Genomic DNA, 17808 nt, shown 5'->3' with positions numbered 1-17808 from the left:
ACTGCAACTGTCAACTCAATACAGAACGTTAAAAGGCTACAAAGAAAAATCTCGTGAAAAGTTGTTATTACACACGCGGTGTTTGAAACATGAATCGCCACGATTCGTTGTTTCAGAGAGGGGCCGGCTTTGGGTTCGGTGGAGGACCAGGCAGATCCTTGCATCGTCAAAAGCTATAGGCTGGAACAAATAGCCTTTCTCAGCGAGTTCTCTATATTTCGTTGCTTTAGTTTTTCGGTCTCTGCATCTGCTTTGACCGGGTTGGCGACCGATCCGCTCTCAAGGAGAGCAGGGGCAAGCAAGTTCACTACTGTAACATCCCACCAGCGCAATTATCTTTCAGAGGCTGCCGAGGTAATTAACGTATAACTGAGCCTAGCATATTGCTCTAAGTTTGAAATACAAAACATTTTGCAGTAAATTTGAATACTGTGCTGTGATGTTTAATAGTGGCTGCTCACTCTTCCGTCCATGGGATGGATTATACCCCCTTTTTACTGTAGTGATTTTGATGGCTCGAACTCCAGATGCAACCCTTCTTGACATCGGCTCACCCAGATACAACATTTTCAACTCGAACAGGTTATACCTAACAAATTCGACTTCATCTGTATAAATTATCAATAAACAAATGTAGCTCTATTCATTTTCAGCTTTCATTTTATATGAATTGCTGTTTTTATGGCAGGTTTTAATTCTCATCGAAGTTCCCCTAATGAACTCAAAGATTATTCACACTGTTTGTTGGATTTAATAAAAATCAAGTTCTACTCAATTGTTATCGCGGCCAATACTATTTTGCCGAGAAATCAACATCATATAATTAGGATGCTACATATTTTAATTTTGCTTTATAAAAAGTTCTGTTCAATTTCTTCCCCTCAGTTGTCAGTTTCAGAGTTTATCAAACTTAGTACTTAAAAATCTTTTAAATATTGTGGTCATTTTCTCAAAAAAATTCTGTTCAATTTCTTCCCCTCAGTTGTCAGTTTCAGGGTTTATCAAACTTAGTACTTAAAAATCTTTTAAAGATTGTGGTCATTTCTCAAAATTTGCTAATCAATCTTTCGAACAAAGGTTAATTTTCTAAACCAATACCCTCGCTGGTTACTAACTGTCTATGCTCTCTCCTGCAATATTTTTTAGAATTTGAGTCTTCTGCATATAATTTAAATTTTGCTATGTTTTCACCCCTCTGTCGGTTACAGAGTGCGCGACGTCGTTACCAGCGCATTATTGAAAAATATGGCACGTGAACGGCGGTGTATGAACGCTCATGTTAAAGCCTCCGCGTACGATGCGGGACTCTGAGGGCAAGGGTACCTCCAGGGTTCTTTGCCCACGCAATCAACCTCCGCAACATTCGACTGAAACTCGACATTCCATTATTAATAAACGACCGCTTTGGGACATAAACGGCAACCCCTTGAATACTATTACAAATCCTCGTGATTTAGTGTTGAAGTTTGCTCAAATGTTTCATGTGACTGCCATATCTAGACATGCAAAACTACGGAATTGGAACACCGTTTTTAATTTCTTAAAGCGAAATATACCGGTTAGCCTTTCTTTCCTACGAAAAAAGCAACTTTTTATCTCTCTAGTATTATCAGTGCGGCTCTGCATATCTTTCTCATGGTGTCCCTCACTAACTTCTATGCGTGGACAGAAAAAAGTTCAACAACTGGCTGTTCGTTCGATTCTACACAAATCGAAAAAATTTTATGCTAAATCTCTAAAGTTGCTGGTAATGTGGCCAATAGCGTGAACAGAATACAGTCCGATCTTTTTTGTTTCACTTCCCCCGATAGTTTCTTTTTGGATAGACGCTCTTTTGACCGTCACAGCCAGATCAAATTAGCATTGAGCCATTTTGTATGATTTTCGAAAATGTGCAAACTTCTCTGCTGATGGTATAAATGGAGCTGGTATATTCACTCGTCTAAAAAAAAACTTTTAGGCGTAAGACACTCAAAATTTTGAGAGCCGTTGCTTGCGGGTGTCAGTGGTTTTGTATTGAAAGTCTGTTCAATAAGTACCGCAATCATCAATATTTTGCAACTCCAAACTAGTCTATCTCATACTTCAACAAAATTTGGAGATCGGCGAGGATAGAGGCGCCATTTAATTTTCTTGTGAAATAATAGCTGTAGCTGCTGTTTGTTCCAACTTCTTATGTGGGTGTGACTTCTTAGTAGAAACCACAAAGTTTGTCCAATTGTCATTGAGAAGTGTTTAAGGCTTGATTTCGTTAGCTAAATCTGGTGAAAGACCAGAACAGTTTTAACTTGAGAACAGAATTGAGCTTAAGACACCGAGCAAAATTTGGGTTTGGTTAGAACTCAATGTAGGAGGTGATTAGGACGGTCCAGAAAAATTTCTTAAGTCAACTCCGGAAATTGATGAAACAATCGCCGGCTTCGGTTGCTTTACCGCTGCCTATTTGAGTTCAGGTTCCACAAGACCTGTGCGGTCATGGTTGCCACAAATTTTCCTAATGGGTCATTCTTTAGAGGTGAGACTTCCGTAGCCCATACGGCTTCAACGATATATATTAAGAGGTTTCTACTGGAGCTTAGTAGTTCGGGTATTCGGATCTAATTAAATCTAATGATCAAGTCTAAGACGGCACAATAGGAAGTATTAAGAGCAATAAAATATTGAGCATAGGCAAAATTTTTGGCGCACAAATTGGTATTCATTCCTTTTCCTTTGCGTTATCGATACATTGTTAAAATAAACGGACGACCGCCAAACAGGGGACGGCCAGCTTACAGTACTAGCGGTTCACTTGCAGTCCTCTTTCCTCGACTATTTTAGACTAATTGTTGGGATAAACTTATTAAATAGATTTGATATGCTAAGTCTTGCAAGAATGGTCTCTCCGTGGAGAGAATTTTAGAGGCAAGCATTGTATGTCCCTATCACCCGAGTGTTCGGAGAACAGGAACAACTCGGCCCTCCATGCGACCCCGCTTCACAGCTCCCCTTCTCCCTTGGGACGTCAAGAACCTTGTGCCCGGAACCTCAAGGACGAAATACATTAAGGGCAGTGATATCGGCGCAACAATACACTCTTTTCGCGGTGCAAATATACGGGACCTCATTGATGTTGTGCAACAATACTACCCTCTAAATTTTCGCCGTGACGCTAATTTATGGCTTCAATGATCATTCTACAGAAAATTTTCATTTCATTGAATGTTATAGACTCCTAATTGAACTTATTAGATACAAATTCAACCCATCAGTCCTGATAGCCCCCAAAATCATCCCATCAAAAATCAATCGTTTGATAAACCATAAGCAATATTTGAAAAATTGCGCGATTTATAAATTGCTACATTACTGTTTCCCTCATGTTATCTCGCCCTCTTTTAACCTATCGCCTTTCATGTTTTGCCGTGATGGTGTTCATTTTTCTCATATTGGTAATCGAGTATTCTCATCTATACTTCATTCTTAATAGTTTTCATCAACTAATTCACCAATTTATCCTCCCTTCCTCGACAAACCGTTCCCATGTCCGAGCAGACGCACTGCTCGAAGTGTCTCAAACCCCTCAAGAAGAGGGGTATATGGTGTTACTCATGCGGTACCTATATGCATGTCCAATGTAGCGGACTTCGATTTGCGCGCGAACACCATGACAACTTCGAATGCGAAAACTGCCCCAGCGCACGCACACACGAGGCGTTAATCACCGACACATCAGCAATCACGAATGCAAACAACGCAGATTCCCATACCCATGTATCCCATACCCATGTCACCCAAACCCCTGCCCCCCATACGCCTAATTCTCTCACTGCTACCGCCTTCTGGTCCAATCTAACCACCGGTAAGAAAGAAACGCTCAAAAACGTTTACCAAGAAATTGTTCATTGGAAACCCGTCTTTTTCATTTTAAGCAAAAATAAAGTTGGCTATCGCATTGTCGCTTCACTCAGCGTTGCATTGTCACAATGTGAGACTATTAACCATAATAGTGAAGCTGGGATGTTAGCCGCCATGGTCATGCCCCATCTCATCCTCGCTAGAACAAAAAAGGGCAACGATTGATCAGTAGGTAAAATCATAGCTAGGCGACTCGACCTCTGGATACATTGCGAATTTGAATTATTATTTCTAGAAGCGAAAGGACTACAAGACAGACTTACAAAATCGAAGTATAAACATGAAACAAATTAATTCAAACTAGTCGACAAAAACATGGAAACTGGAAAAGTCTCGAATGCACTAAGATGTCTAACCGAAGAACCGAAGGGCGGTGTCTTACCCCTAAATCAAAAACTAAGAACGAAAACAGTAATGGACATATTAGTTGAAAAGCATCCCGCCCCATAGACTGCAAACCTTGACTACGTTGTGAAAGACCCCCATTTAAATACATTACCCTATCACCACTCTATATTTGATCGCATCAACGCATCTGCAATACGTAGATCGGCCATGAAGACACACGGCAGCCGTGGTCCCTCAGGATTAGATGCAAATGAATGGAGACGCATCCTTACATCGTTCAAATCTACGTCAAACGACATTTGCAAGTCATGCCCTGGTGTACGGCCCATAGGCGTTGGTGAGGTAATGCGACGCATCATTGGTAGGGCCATTGTTGCGTGCGTCAAAAATGACCTCAAATTCCTCGGAGGTAATCTCCAACTTTGTCCTGGTCAAAGATGCGGCATTGAACATGCCTTTCACTCTCTACTTGAGACCTTCGGGCAACCGGAGACACAGGCCATCCTCCTTATTGATGCGAAAAATGCCTTCAACAGTTTGAACAGAGACTTAGCCCTAAAAACATCGAAGTTCTTTGTCCATCTCTTTATCTGGCTTTATCCAGTTCTTATGAGACCCCATCTAATCCCTATGTTTCTCACAAAGTTCTGCAATCCCGAGAGGGAACTACTCAAGGCGACCCACTTGCAATGGCAATGTATGGACTAGCTATTTTGCCCCTCATCGAAAAGGTTTCCGACGACAACCTGATTTAAAAATGGTACGCGGATGACAGAAACCCCGCGGATCGGTCGAAGTGCTGAAAGTCCTTCTATCGAAGTTGGAACTGCATGGTCCTTCATTCGGTTATAATGTTATCAAATGCTATCTTATCACCAAAGCAGAGTTCGTCAATGACGCAAAAAACGTGTTTAAAGGTGGAGAAGTAGATATTATTGATGGATCAAGAGTTCTTGGATCTGTTATGGGAAACGTGGACTCCTGCAGACAATACATAGAAGATCAAAAGCAAAACTATCTACGTATAAAGCAAAAATTAGCCAAACACGCGAAAATTGCACCTCAAAATGTGTTCAAATGCATGACGAACTCTGTGCAGCATAAATTAACCTTCTTATCGAGGACAACGTTCGACTTGTTGGAAGAAGCCGAGAAAATTATCAATGATCACCTCATCCCTAACCTTGTATGTATTACAAATTATGACGAAACCTATCGCGACATATTTTCACTCCCCGTACGCGAAGGTGAACTCAACATCATTCGCCCTGAAGATAGAATTCTCGAATACAAACGTTCGAAAACCATTTCAGAGCCGCTATTCCTCGGGGACGTATCAAACATCGAGTCCGAACAATTAAAAAGAGTTGAGAAGATCAGAAAAGATAAATCACAGAAAATGATTGAGGAAAAATCCAGCATTAAAAACTGCTTGAATGCAAACAAAATGTATGCAATCGATCTAGCCTCTAAAAAAGGGGCTTCATGTTGGCTTAATGCCATGCCAATGAAAAAGTATAACTTCAATCTATCCGAGTCTTAATTCCGAGATGGTATTGCTCTTCGGTATGGTTGGGAGCACCCCAAATTTGCGACCAACTGTGTTTGTGGCTAGCCAATCACAGATGCCCATGCCCTTTCCTGTCCCAGAGGCGGGTATACCCACTAAAGACATAACGACATCCGTGACTCTTTCGACAATCTGCTTGAGGAAATTTGTTTTGACGTTGAAATCGAGCCTAATCTTCTGCCGTTGCAAGGTGAGTCCTTTGCAAATACAACTACCAGCACTGAAGATGACGCACGATTGGATATTAAAGCCAATGGTCTCTGGGACAGCAGATTTACAAAAACGTTTTTCGATGTAAAAATCTTCAACCCCTTTGCCAAAGCTGCACGAAAAATATCGAAGACGCGTATAGCTACCATGAAAATATCAAAAAATTGAAATACGAGCCTCGAGTTATAAATGTTGAGAAGGGCACTCTCAGTCCGTTGATTTTTTCTTGCTCAAGAGGAGCAGGACCTTCAGCAACTTGGGTGATAAAGCAAGTTGCCAGCAAACTGAGCCTTAAGAACGACGACTCCTACGCCAACATCATCACGTTTATCCGAACGAAAATCAGCTTTGCGCTACTCCGGAGCTCCGTACTCTGCCTGCGCGGTTACCGCTCGCTCCGTCGACTGAAGCCGGTCGGGCTTCCATGGGGGCGGTTGTCGAGGAAGGGAGGCTTTTAAGTTGATACTCCTTTATTTGATTTTCTTTTAGATTTGTTTTACGTTGTGATAATTTTTATCTCACTTTAAGTTGATTGTTGGTTTTAAAGCAAACCCTTCGCTGTACCCGAACTTCTCTCATCTCCTTTTTAAATTCGTTCAATTTCTTAACTGGTACCGATTGAACTAATTTTTTCCACCATTTTTGTAAATACTGTTCTCGACCTTTCTGTAACTGTTCTGATTAAACCTCACATACATTTTGTCTATATGCTATTGTAGTTTGTTCCCTTCTAAGTTAAATTTTCTAACTTCATTCGAAGTATTAAAAGTGTTTCGGTGCTCTGTCTATTTTGAAGCTCTGTTAACACATTTTTGACTCTTTGAAGTAGTAACAAGATCAAAAATCGAGTTTTTTCAAATCGTGATATGATATATGTATTCTCGACTATTTTAGACCGGTGTAAAGCAAAGTCAAAAAGTCGAGATATTTTAGCCGTCACATTTGATCCACACAGTTATCCAGTTATCAGGGCAAGTGACAGATTGTTTGACCCTAACGCCAGAATCTCTAGAGGAAATCAGAAGAAGGTGGTGTCGAAAAAAGCAAGAGCCGAAAGCAGACGGAACTGCTTCACTGTGCGAGCGGCTAAAGATTGGAACAATCTGAAAGAAGAGGTTACGTCCTGTCTTAGTCTAAACATCTTCAAAAGAAGACACGACAGGAACTGGGCTGAACTCAATGATATATATCGTGGTCCCCAATGATATATATCGTGTACCCCACTACGAACTTCAACTGAAAGCAGGGCAAACTGGCACTGGAGGTTGTCTCCTTGAAGTCTTATATGACTATCCCAACGGACGAGAACAATTTGTCCGAGTGGAGAACATCAAATCGAAGTATTTACCAGTGACAAGTGGTGTCCAACAGAGATCACTGTTCGGGCCGATCTTTTTTTTGCATATACACCAACGACCTGCCAGATGCCCTCAGATTTGGCGAACCCTTTATATTCGCGGATGACCTAAAAATACTCCAAATTGGAACACCAGCAGACCAAGTACAGAGTAACCTCGACGCACTGGAAGACTGAGTCACCCGAAAAAAATGGGTCTAGCTTTTGAAAAACGCGCTAAAGTTTTGTTCAAAGGAAAGGAAAGCCACTTCTACCTGAGTGGAGGTCTCCTCCAAACCTCAGCGGGTGTAAAGGACTTAGGGATTCGGATACAATACTATTTGACTTAAAAAATCCACTTAGAGGAAATAATGAAGAAAACTAACCGAGTCTTCTATTCCCTGATAAGAAACGTAGCAAATAAAGTAAATATGCGCATCAAACTGGGACTTCGATGATTCTGCCAGTTCTAATGTACGGTTCCTCGTGCTGTAACTTAAACCGAGGAGATATGAGAAACTTAGAACGATTTCAACGAATAATCGTCCTGGATAACAAATAGCAAGACACTGAGTTACATCGAACAACTAGGTTTGTCAAATCTACTACCCTTGCCAATGTACTATCAGCACAATGATCTTCTACTACTATCAAGTCTTCAACAAATTCAACCGACAAATACAAAACAGCCGGTGCTGCCTGGAAACAGATCAATGAGAAGAAACGATTACTTTGACTTAACGAAAAAACAAATCGAAAAATCTCGCGGCGAATTCATCTTTCGTACACAAAGGATAGCAAACAGATTTCATCACGGCATTGACTTCGGAAATCAAGACGGCCCAAAACACAGAATTCTAAAGCAAATTTGGAATGATATCATGATGCGGTACAAACCAGAAAACGTCTGCATGTGACTGTCAACACTGCAGAGAGACATGGACCAATTTTCTATAACTGTTTTAATTGGGAGAAATCCCTTCTGTAAAGAAAATCCCCAACAACAACAACAACAACAACAACAACAACAACAACATCGAAAACTAATAAATAATCTGAAAATAACTGTAAATGGGGTGACATTTACGACCACTTGGGCGTGCGTAACCAAAAATTTTTTCATTTTAAATGGGTACTGGAAGTTCAGATTCTATAAGACCAATATTGATATAATTGGGGAAAGAGTTCAAGACCATTATGTTCCTAAACAACTACCTCATGGGGAATATTAACATTGAAAGTGGCTATAATCTCAATATCAGCAACTTTTATGACTAATGATAAATTATTACATCACAGATGTTTTGATTAACGCAATAGTTCATTGAATAAGCTATCAGTTTAAGATCTCAAGTTTTCGCAACATTTAGCATCTGCGAAATAAAACCTGGTGGCTTTAGACAAGGTTGGGTTAATCGGTGACCAGCTTTCTCATATGCACTTCATAATGGTTCTCGCACATAAGATTTAAAATGAACATAGAGTAAGATTTAAAAAAAAATTGTCAATTTAAAACTTTCTTACGAACGTTTTCGAACTCTGAGTTCATCTTCGGGTTATAAACAATACAAAATGCTAAATTGAAAAGCCAGAAAATAAAAGCAAATCACTAAAATCAATCATTCAAGGAAATTTAAAACGAATTTTTACATATCTACAATCGTATCTACAAAATATTTACATCTGAGTAAAAAAAAAAATTTTGATTTGATGTAGCAGATGCATATCGACATGTTCTTTTATTTAAAAACCTACATATATTGCTTTAAACTTACTCCAGTTTTGTTCAATTGTAAAGTTGAAATTTTCGTTTCTTAACGTGCCTTTTAAGTTCGATTTTCATCTCCAATTTAAGTGTCAATTTTCGTCTTCGGTATTCGTTGCGCGTGTTGATGACTGGTTTCAATGTTCTTATATAGAGCGCCTCTAGTGTCATTAAATTAGATTGGTTGCTGCATTGGTCTAATATCTTCCACTGGAAAGCTGCTTTCTCAACGTTGCATTCCATTGCATGTACCCCCATCGTTGAGTCCGACTTGGCATGCTCTGCAACCCTTGTGGTAATATGTTGGCATGTCTGCCCTGCATAGATAGATTTGCATCCATTCCAAATGAGTTCAAAAACCACGTGGGATTTGAGATCCTTTTCAAAGTTAGACTTGAGGGTAGGTAAACAGCTATTAAGTTTCCGATAGGTGAAAATCGTCTGTGCAGGATGAATTTTGTTCAATTTCTATACAAATTCATTAGAGATGTTGCCGCTGTATTGTAATACAAATTGTTGTTTCTCAGTATTTTCCTGTTGTTTTACGGCTACACCCGCGTTATATCTATGTCCTTTTCTTTGTTTTTTCATTTGCAGCTGGTTAATTGTATCCTTGACGACATTCACTACCCAATGCCTAGGATATTGATTAAGTTCCCAAATTTTTTCATTTTTTGTCGATGCTTCGTGGAACGCTTCCCAAATGCTGGTGGCTCGGAACAGGCGGTGTATTGTTCCCTGTATTATGCTTTTCTTATGTTGTAGGGTTGCACAGCTACGATAGTTCAGAATTGTTCCAGTATCTGATACCATGTGCAAAAAGTGTTCCCCTCCGGTTGTACGTTAATTGACATGTCAAAAAATGGCAAACTGTTTTTGTCATCTGTTGTTCCTAATGTAAATTGGAGATTTGGATGGAGGTTATTGACCGCATCTAACAGCTCTTTTGTGTCAGCTCTAACTGTTCTCACAATATCGTCGACAAATCTTAGAAAAACGTTAGTTTCGGACGAATGGTTAATGTCAACCTGATCATTTTCTCGATAGAATGATCATATCCAGAAGTGGTTTTCCAAGCTATCATTTTCTGTGTTACTGATTTGCTGACATTTTGCGTGGAACCATCTATTACAAACTTCACACTCAACACCCCTGGCACGTGCTGTCACACGGTGTGCGAAATTGCGATAAGTGCTAGATTGTGTTTTGTTTTTACATTTATTTGTCTGTAATTTCAGTTGTGGCTCCCACGATTTCATCCAAAAGTTTGCCAAAATCACCGCCAAGAACGCACCCATTGCCAACCCGTCTTTCTGACAGTACCAAATTTTCTTGCATTTGCAATGGACGTTGGTGATGGAAATGGTGTCGGCCGTGGTGACGGCCATGGTGACGAACATAGAGTAGTTTTCATTCCCAAATGAGTACTTTTGCACCAGAATTACCAAAAGTTCAAAAAAGATGAACTTCAACACGCCAAAAACTAAAATAGGCCAAAATTTTACCTATGCTGTGTATTTTAGCATCATTAGGAATCCTGTTATGTTCAAGTACAACGAAAAAGATATTAATGACATAAAAATAATTGAAAAAGTTTAAAGGGAACAGTTTGTCAGGTTCTTATTTGCACCAATAACCCATCGTCGCGAATGTCACTGGCACTGTTTTTGGCTCAAATATATTCAGGTATTGATTTTGGCGCCAATTTGACTGCTGGACGTTTGTATGTTCAACCTGGAGTTCTGATTGCTGCTGCTGGCAACAATATCATTCAAGATTTAAAAAAGGACTGCCAATTTAAAACTTTCTTACAATTGTTTTCGAACTCGGAATTCATCGTCAGGTTTTACAAAATACAAAATGCTACAAAAATAAAATGCAAATCACTAAAACCATTCAATCAAGGAAATTTAAAACGAATTTTTACATATCTACAGTCGTATCTTCAAAATTTTACATCTGAGTCAAAATACATTTTCGATTTGATGTAGCAGATGCATATCAACATGTTTTTGTATTTAAAAACCTTCATAAATTACCTTAAACTTACTTTGGTTTACTTTGTACAATTGAAATTTTCGTTTCATATCGTGTCTTTCTTTCAAGTTGGAACTTTATCTCCAAACTAAGCTTTCAGTGTGTTCTCGTGTTCGGTATTTGTTGCGAGTGTTGATGGCTGGTTTTAGTATTCTAATATAGAGCGACTCTATTGTCATTAACTTAGATTGGTTGCCGCACTGGTCTAATATCTTCCACTTGAAAGCTGTTTTTTCACCGTTGAACTCAATTGCATGTATTTCCACCGTTGAGTCCGCCTTGGCATGCTCTGCAACCCTTGTGGTAATATGTCAGCAAGTCTGCCCTACGTAGACGGATTTGCATCCATTACAAATGAGTTCAAAAACCACGTGAGATTTGAGATCCTTATCAAAGTTAGACTTGAGGCTAGGTAAACAGCTATTAAGTTTCCGATAGGTGAAAATCGTCTGTACGGGACGAATTTTGTTCAGCTTCCTAACAAAGTCATTAGAGATGTTGCCTCTGTAGTGTCATGCAAATTATTGTTCCTCAGTATTTTTCTGCTGTTTTACGGCTACAACCGCGTTAAATCCTTTTCATTGTTCTTTCATTCGCAATTGGTTAATTATGTCCTTGACAATATTCACTATCCAACGCCTAGAATATTGATTACAATCACAAATTTCTTCATTTTTGTAAATTCTTCATGGAACGCTTCCAAATTGCTGGTGGCTCGGAACAGGTGGTGTATTGCTCCCTGTATAATGTTTTTCTTATGTTGAAGGGGTGCACAGATACAAAAGTTCGGAATTTTTCCAGTCTCTGATGGTTTTTGATACCAAGTGCAAAAATTTGTCCCCTCCGGTTTTACGTTAATTGACATGTCCAGAAATGCCAAACTGTTTTTGTCATCCGTTGTTTCTAATGCCAACTTAAGATTTGGATGGAGGCTACTGACCGCAACTAACAGCTTTTTTGTGTCAGCTCTAACTGTACTCACAATAACGTCGACATATCTTTGAAAAAATTTGGTTTTTCTCAGTGTTAATGTTAATTTCATCATTTTCACGGCAGAATAAGCACATCCAGAACTGGTTTTCCATGCTATCATATTCTGTGTTACTGATATGCTGACATTTAGCGTGGAACCATCTACTGCAAAGGTCACACTCAACACCCCTGGAACGTGCTGTCACACGGTGTTCGCAATTGCGGCAAGTGCTAAATTGTGTGTTGGATTAACTATAGGTGTCCTTAGATTCTATTGTAGCCCCACGAGTTCATACAAAGGTTAGGAAAAATTACTGCCAAGGACGCGAGCATTGCCAACTCGTTTTTCTGACAGTACCAACTTTCATTGCATTTAAAATGAACATTTGTGACGGCTAGTTCGAGCAGACGTTTTATTGTTGTTCTAGGTATGTCTTGTTTATCGTCCCTAGCATAAAACAATTGCAGGGTAATGTTAATAGCTTCCTTTACGGGAGCATTGATGGACGAAATTTTTTAAATCTAATGATAGGATTTGTTCGTCTTTTTCAAGTTTTTTTGCCCAAAAGTTTTTCGTGCGTCATTGGTGTTAATTTCCGTGTTTGCTCCTTCAATCTTTTGGAAAAAGGGTGTTATAAAATTGTTAAGTTCATGCTAACAACTTCTCGGGATAGAGAGAAAAGGTCCCGGAAGGGTTTATTTTTGTGTACTTTAGCTAGTTCATACAACCTTGCTGGTTGTGATCCGGTATCTTTTTTCCCTCATATCCAAAAATCTTTGTTTAGTTTTTTTTTCATTTTTCATTACGATTTTATCACAACTCTTTTCTGAACTGTTCGCAGTCCAATACTTTTTTTTCAGTTTTTCAGCAAACGAGCTCCTTTTTATAAGAGAAAACCCATCAGCCTAATCAAAAGCAACAGCAATCATGGCGTTGTCACGCAGATATTTTGGCACCTTTGCTATTGCTCTATCTAAAGGTGTTTCTCTGTTTTGCTTACCAATTTGCTGCGAGTTCAATCTCGAACATTTTTTCACCTGGTACGTTGTTCTCACTCAGATTTCTTATCAAACTGCTATGTCCGCCAAGAAATGCAACTCTTTACACTTGTCCCTTGTTGGATGCTTTGAACCAAAAGCGAGAATATCCCTGACGAATCCCGGCAAAATGATATTATCGAGAACCACTACAGTCTTCCATTAGATAATCTGAGTAGCTTGTTTTCCTTTTCCGGAAGTTTGGCAAGTTTTCCCCGCAGTCTTTGTTCAGAATTAACTACATGGTTGGAAACTCGGTTGCGCAATTTAAAAATTACGGAGGGCAATAGGTGGTTATCTAAATTCTTAAGGTGATTTTTTCGACTAGAAGCTCGCTTTTGGTCACATTTATGGTGTGTGTCAGCTGCTGTGGAAATTTCCGACCTTAGCAATTTTAGTTGAAAACTATACACTGCTTGATCCGACAAAACATGTTTTTGGAACACGAAATTCTAAAAAAATCCCGTATTTCATCTGTGCTAAGGCAAGTTTTAAGAAAATTTATTCTGCATCTAATACTTTCAAACTTACAAACATTGTTTTCATAGTCGAAGTATGGTTCCCAACAGTCTTTTTTTTGCAGAATTGTTCTTAACCAACATCTCGGCAGTTTAAGCATAGCTGAAGGTTTGTGAAAGATCTCCGGTGAGCAAACAACAAGAGATGCTATCACTTACCACTGAGCATTCGTTTTCTCCGTGCCTTCCGTTGATTTTTGCTCAGTTTTCTTTTTCCCCTGTTCTTTTTCAACAATTTCCGTAGATTTCATTGATGATTTAACCCTAACCCAAGTGATTTAAGCTCAATTTTGGGGACCTGAGTTGGAGGTATCTGCTGATGATATTGGTGTTCTTTTGCTTCCGTATTGACACGAAATGCTTCTTTAACTAGATCACTAAAGTTCCCGATTTTAAAAGCTGTTCTAAAATATTCTTTGCGCCATATGTTTGAAATTAAAATACTGCCTTGATTCTGTCCGAATGACATTGTAAAAAACTCCTCTACATTGCACGGCCTGTTGTCGTTTGTTAGTTTGTGAGGGGTGATGGAGTTACTCAAAGTGTCGTTCCAAATCAAGAAATCATTCCAGTTTTTCCGGTGACCCCTGTCCCAGGCGTTTCTTATGTTATTTTTGGCGTTTCTGGAATTTGAGTTGAACGAAAGACACGGAATGGCCATCAATGACAGGAGTAACGGATTGTGATGTTTGCTGTTTTTTGGCTTTAATGCATGGAAAAGCGAACTTGCCGCCAGAATTTGCCACCATTCTTCAATCTGTAAATATTTCATGTTGATCTAGCTAAATTGACATAGAAAACGCAACTTGCCTCTTCCTGGGCTTCGGTTTATTGAATTGACAGATTTGATCAAGATTTAAAACTTGTCAATTTAAAACTTTCTTACAAACGTTTTCGAACTCTGAATTCATCATCAGGTTATAAACAATACAAAATGCTAAAAAGAACAGCCGAAAATAAAATGCAAATCACTAAAATCATACCTTCAAGTAAATTTAAAACAATTTTTCACATATCGGCAGTCGTATCTACACAATTCTACAACTGAGTAAATATACATTTTCGATTTGAAGTAGCAGATGCATATCGACATGATAAAAACCTTAAAAAATTAACTGAAACTTACTTTGGTTTTGTTAAATTGTACAGTTGAAATTTTTGTTTCGTGCCGTGTCTTTCTTTCAAGTTGTAATTCTATCTCCTAACTAAGCTTTGTACATCTGAAACGTTGCCGTTCTCTTGCGATAACAAATTTTGGAAATCTTATCAACCAGCTGTAGAATTTTGTACTTTGCTTAGGCTGACTAGCTGTGGACCGACTAGCGCCCAAAAATCTAACAAATTGAGAGGGTTGTTTTGATGGCTCTCAGACTTCTGTTGGAGGGTTCTTTTGTCCCCACATGGCTCTTGTCGGCTGTAGGAAACTCTAGTTGCAATAAAGAATTGATTCGAGTAACTTTTTAAATAGTGAACAAGAAATGTAAAAGATCACAAAATTAAATCAAAAATCAACTAGGGTCTCATTATGAGAGAAGGTTCGCAATTTTAAATTTGTAACTAAACTTGCAAACAAAGAGCTACAATTCTCTCAATTCTACAACCTATGAATTAATTCGCTTGATCAAACTGCGGTTCTCGGGTGTTCTCAAGTGTTCTTTCTGATTTCCAATCGCGCAAACCAGTGTTCTGAATTTATCAAGTCAGTTCAACTAACTAAACAATGATTTTGTTATCACAATTTCTCTTAAGATCTATTCCTAAACTACAGCTATTATTATGGTGCTGTTTATTAATCTTGTTGCTCTATTCCTTTGTAACTTATCAAGCAAAAACGTATGAGAGTGGCCAAAACGAAAGAATTTGTTCACTTCGCATTATGGACTGCATTAGTTATGCCTTTCTTACGTAACGTTTGTTATGGCAACAAAAGAACAATTGAACCACCCGACCGCCTTCTTTCTAAAATGCTGACTTCTTCTCAAGCTATTCAAACTAAAACAAAAGCAGTTACAGACTTATGACGCTACCAATTAGTCAATCGGTCAAACTATGATTTAAAGATTTTAAGCCTTATTTGGAAGTTTAAAGCCTCCCGGCGGTACATATGAAACAAATTCCCCAAAGGTGACAACAATGGAATTTGCCCCAAGTTTGTCCTAATTCCCCATCAATTTTGACCACACTGAGTTAAATATCGATTGATAACTAACTTCCATAAATTTGGACCCCCTCCGAAAATCAATTTTCAACCCATTCAACTTCTAAGATCTTCACTTTTTGTTCCACAAATTTCTGGTTGGCCAAATGACATTATTTGGTTGGCCAAAATGACTTTTTGTTCCACAAATTTCTGGTTGGCCAAATGACAATTTGTAGGAAACCGATCTTCGAAATTAATTTTATACAATTTCCAATTGCGACACTTTTGTGAGAAAAGGATGATTTCCAAAATTCTTCATTCCTCCCTTCTATGTTATTATTCTTCAAAATAAAAGCTATATCTGGCAATTGACCTAAATCTTAGGCAACCTTAGAAAAAACCTTTCATAGTCGCAGTATGGTTCCCAACAGTCTTTCTTTGCAGAATTGTTCTTAACCAACATCTCGGCAGTTTAAGCATAGCTGAAGATTTGTGAAAGATCTCCGGTGAGAAAACACCAAGAGATGCTATCACTTACCACTGATCATTCGTTTTCTCGTTGCCTTCCGTTGATTTTTGCTCAGTTTTTTTCCCCTGTTCTTTTTCGACAATTTCCGTAGATTACATTGATGTTTTAACCCTAACCCAAGTGATTTAGGCTCAATTTTGGGGACCTGAGTTGGAGGTATCTGCTGATGATATTGGTGTTCTTTTGCTTCCGTATTGACACGAAATGCTTGTTTAACTAGATCACTAAAATTCCCAATTTTAAAAGCTGTTCTAAAATATTTTTGCGCCATACGTTTGAGATTAAAATACCGCCTTGATTCTGTCCGAATGACATTGTAAAAAACTCCTCTACATCACACGGCCTGTTGTCGTTTGTTCGTGTGTGAGGGGTGATGGAGTTGTTCAAAGTGTCGTGCCAAATCAAGAAATCATTCCGGTTTTTTCGGTGACCCCTGTCCCAGGCGTTTCTTATGTTATTTTTGGCGTTTCTGGAATTTGAGTTGAAATAAAGACACGGAATGGCCGTCACTGACAGGAGTAACAGATTTTGATGATTGCTGTTTTTTGGCTTCAATCATGGAAAAGCGAACCTGCCGCCAGAATTTGCCACCTTTCTTCAATCTGTAAATATTTCAGGTTGATCTAGCTAAATTGACATAGAAAACGCAACTTGCCTCTTCCTGGGCTTCGGCTTATTGAATTGACAGATTTGATCAAGATTTAAAACTTGTCAATTTAAAACTTTCTTACAAACGTTTTCGAACTCTGAATTCATCGTCAGGTTATAAACAATACAAAATGCTAAAAAGAAAAGCCGAAAATAAAATGCAAATCACTAAAATCATTCCTTCAAGTAAATTTAAAACGATTTTTTACATATCTGCAGTCGTATCTACAAAATTCTACATCTGAGTAAATATACATTTTCGATTTGATGTAGCAGATGCATATCGACTTACTTTGGTTTTGTTAAATTGTACAGTTGAATTTTTTGTTTCATTTCGTGTATTTCTTTCTAGTTGGAATTCTATCTCTTAACTAAGCTTTGTACATCTGAATCGTTGCCGTTCTCTTGCGATAACAAATTTTGGAAATCTTATCAACCAGCTGTAGATTTTTGTACTTTGCTTAGGCTGACTAGCTGTGGACCGACTAGCGCCCGAAAATCTAACAAATTGAGAGGGTTGTTTTGATGGCTCTCAGACTTCTGTTGGAGGGTTCTTTTGTCCCCACATGGCTCTTGTTGGCTGTAAGAAACTCTAGTTGCGATAATGAATTGATTCGAGTAACTTTTTAAATAGTGAACAAGAAATGTAAATGATTACAAAATAAAAAAATTACATAATAAGATCACAAATCAAATTTCCGTAGATTACATTGATGTTTTAACCCTAACCCAAGTGATTTAAGCTCAATTTTGGGGACCTGAGTTGGAAGTATCTGCTGATGATATTGGTGTTCTTTTGC

General features: G+C 38.6%; 2 protein-coding genes across 2 annotated transcripts in view; both read left to right on the top strand.

Annotated features, from left to right (window-relative positions):
- Positions 1-2827: 2827 nt before the first annotated feature.
- The window catches only part of LOC142344625 (trafficking protein particle complex subunit 2-like), a 580178-nt gene continuing 565197 nt past the window's right edge, over positions 2828-17808 (top strand). Inside the window, exon 1 of the mRNA XM_075396433.1 lies at positions 2828-2850. The gene's annotated coding sequence lies outside the window, so the exon portion shown is untranslated. The remainder of the gene's footprint in view (positions 2851-17808) is intronic.
- Positions 2833-17808, top strand: part of LOC142344623 (ubiquitin carboxyl-terminal hydrolase 5-like) — a 385171-nt gene continuing 370195 nt past the window's right edge. The window contains exon 1 of the mRNA XM_075396431.1: positions 2833-2853. The gene's annotated coding sequence lies outside the window, so the exon portion shown is untranslated. The remainder of the gene's footprint in view (positions 2854-17808) is intronic.

Source organism: Convolutriloba macropyga, chromosome 8 (assembly GCF_964194025.1).
Source record: "Convolutriloba macropyga chromosome 8, txConMacr16.3, whole genome shotgun sequence".
Lineage (NCBI taxonomy): Eukaryota > Metazoa > Xenacoelomorpha > Acoela > Convolutidae > Convolutriloba > Convolutriloba macropyga.
Note: the sequence above shows the minus strand (reverse complement) of the source record. Positions and strands in the feature narration are given on the sequence as shown.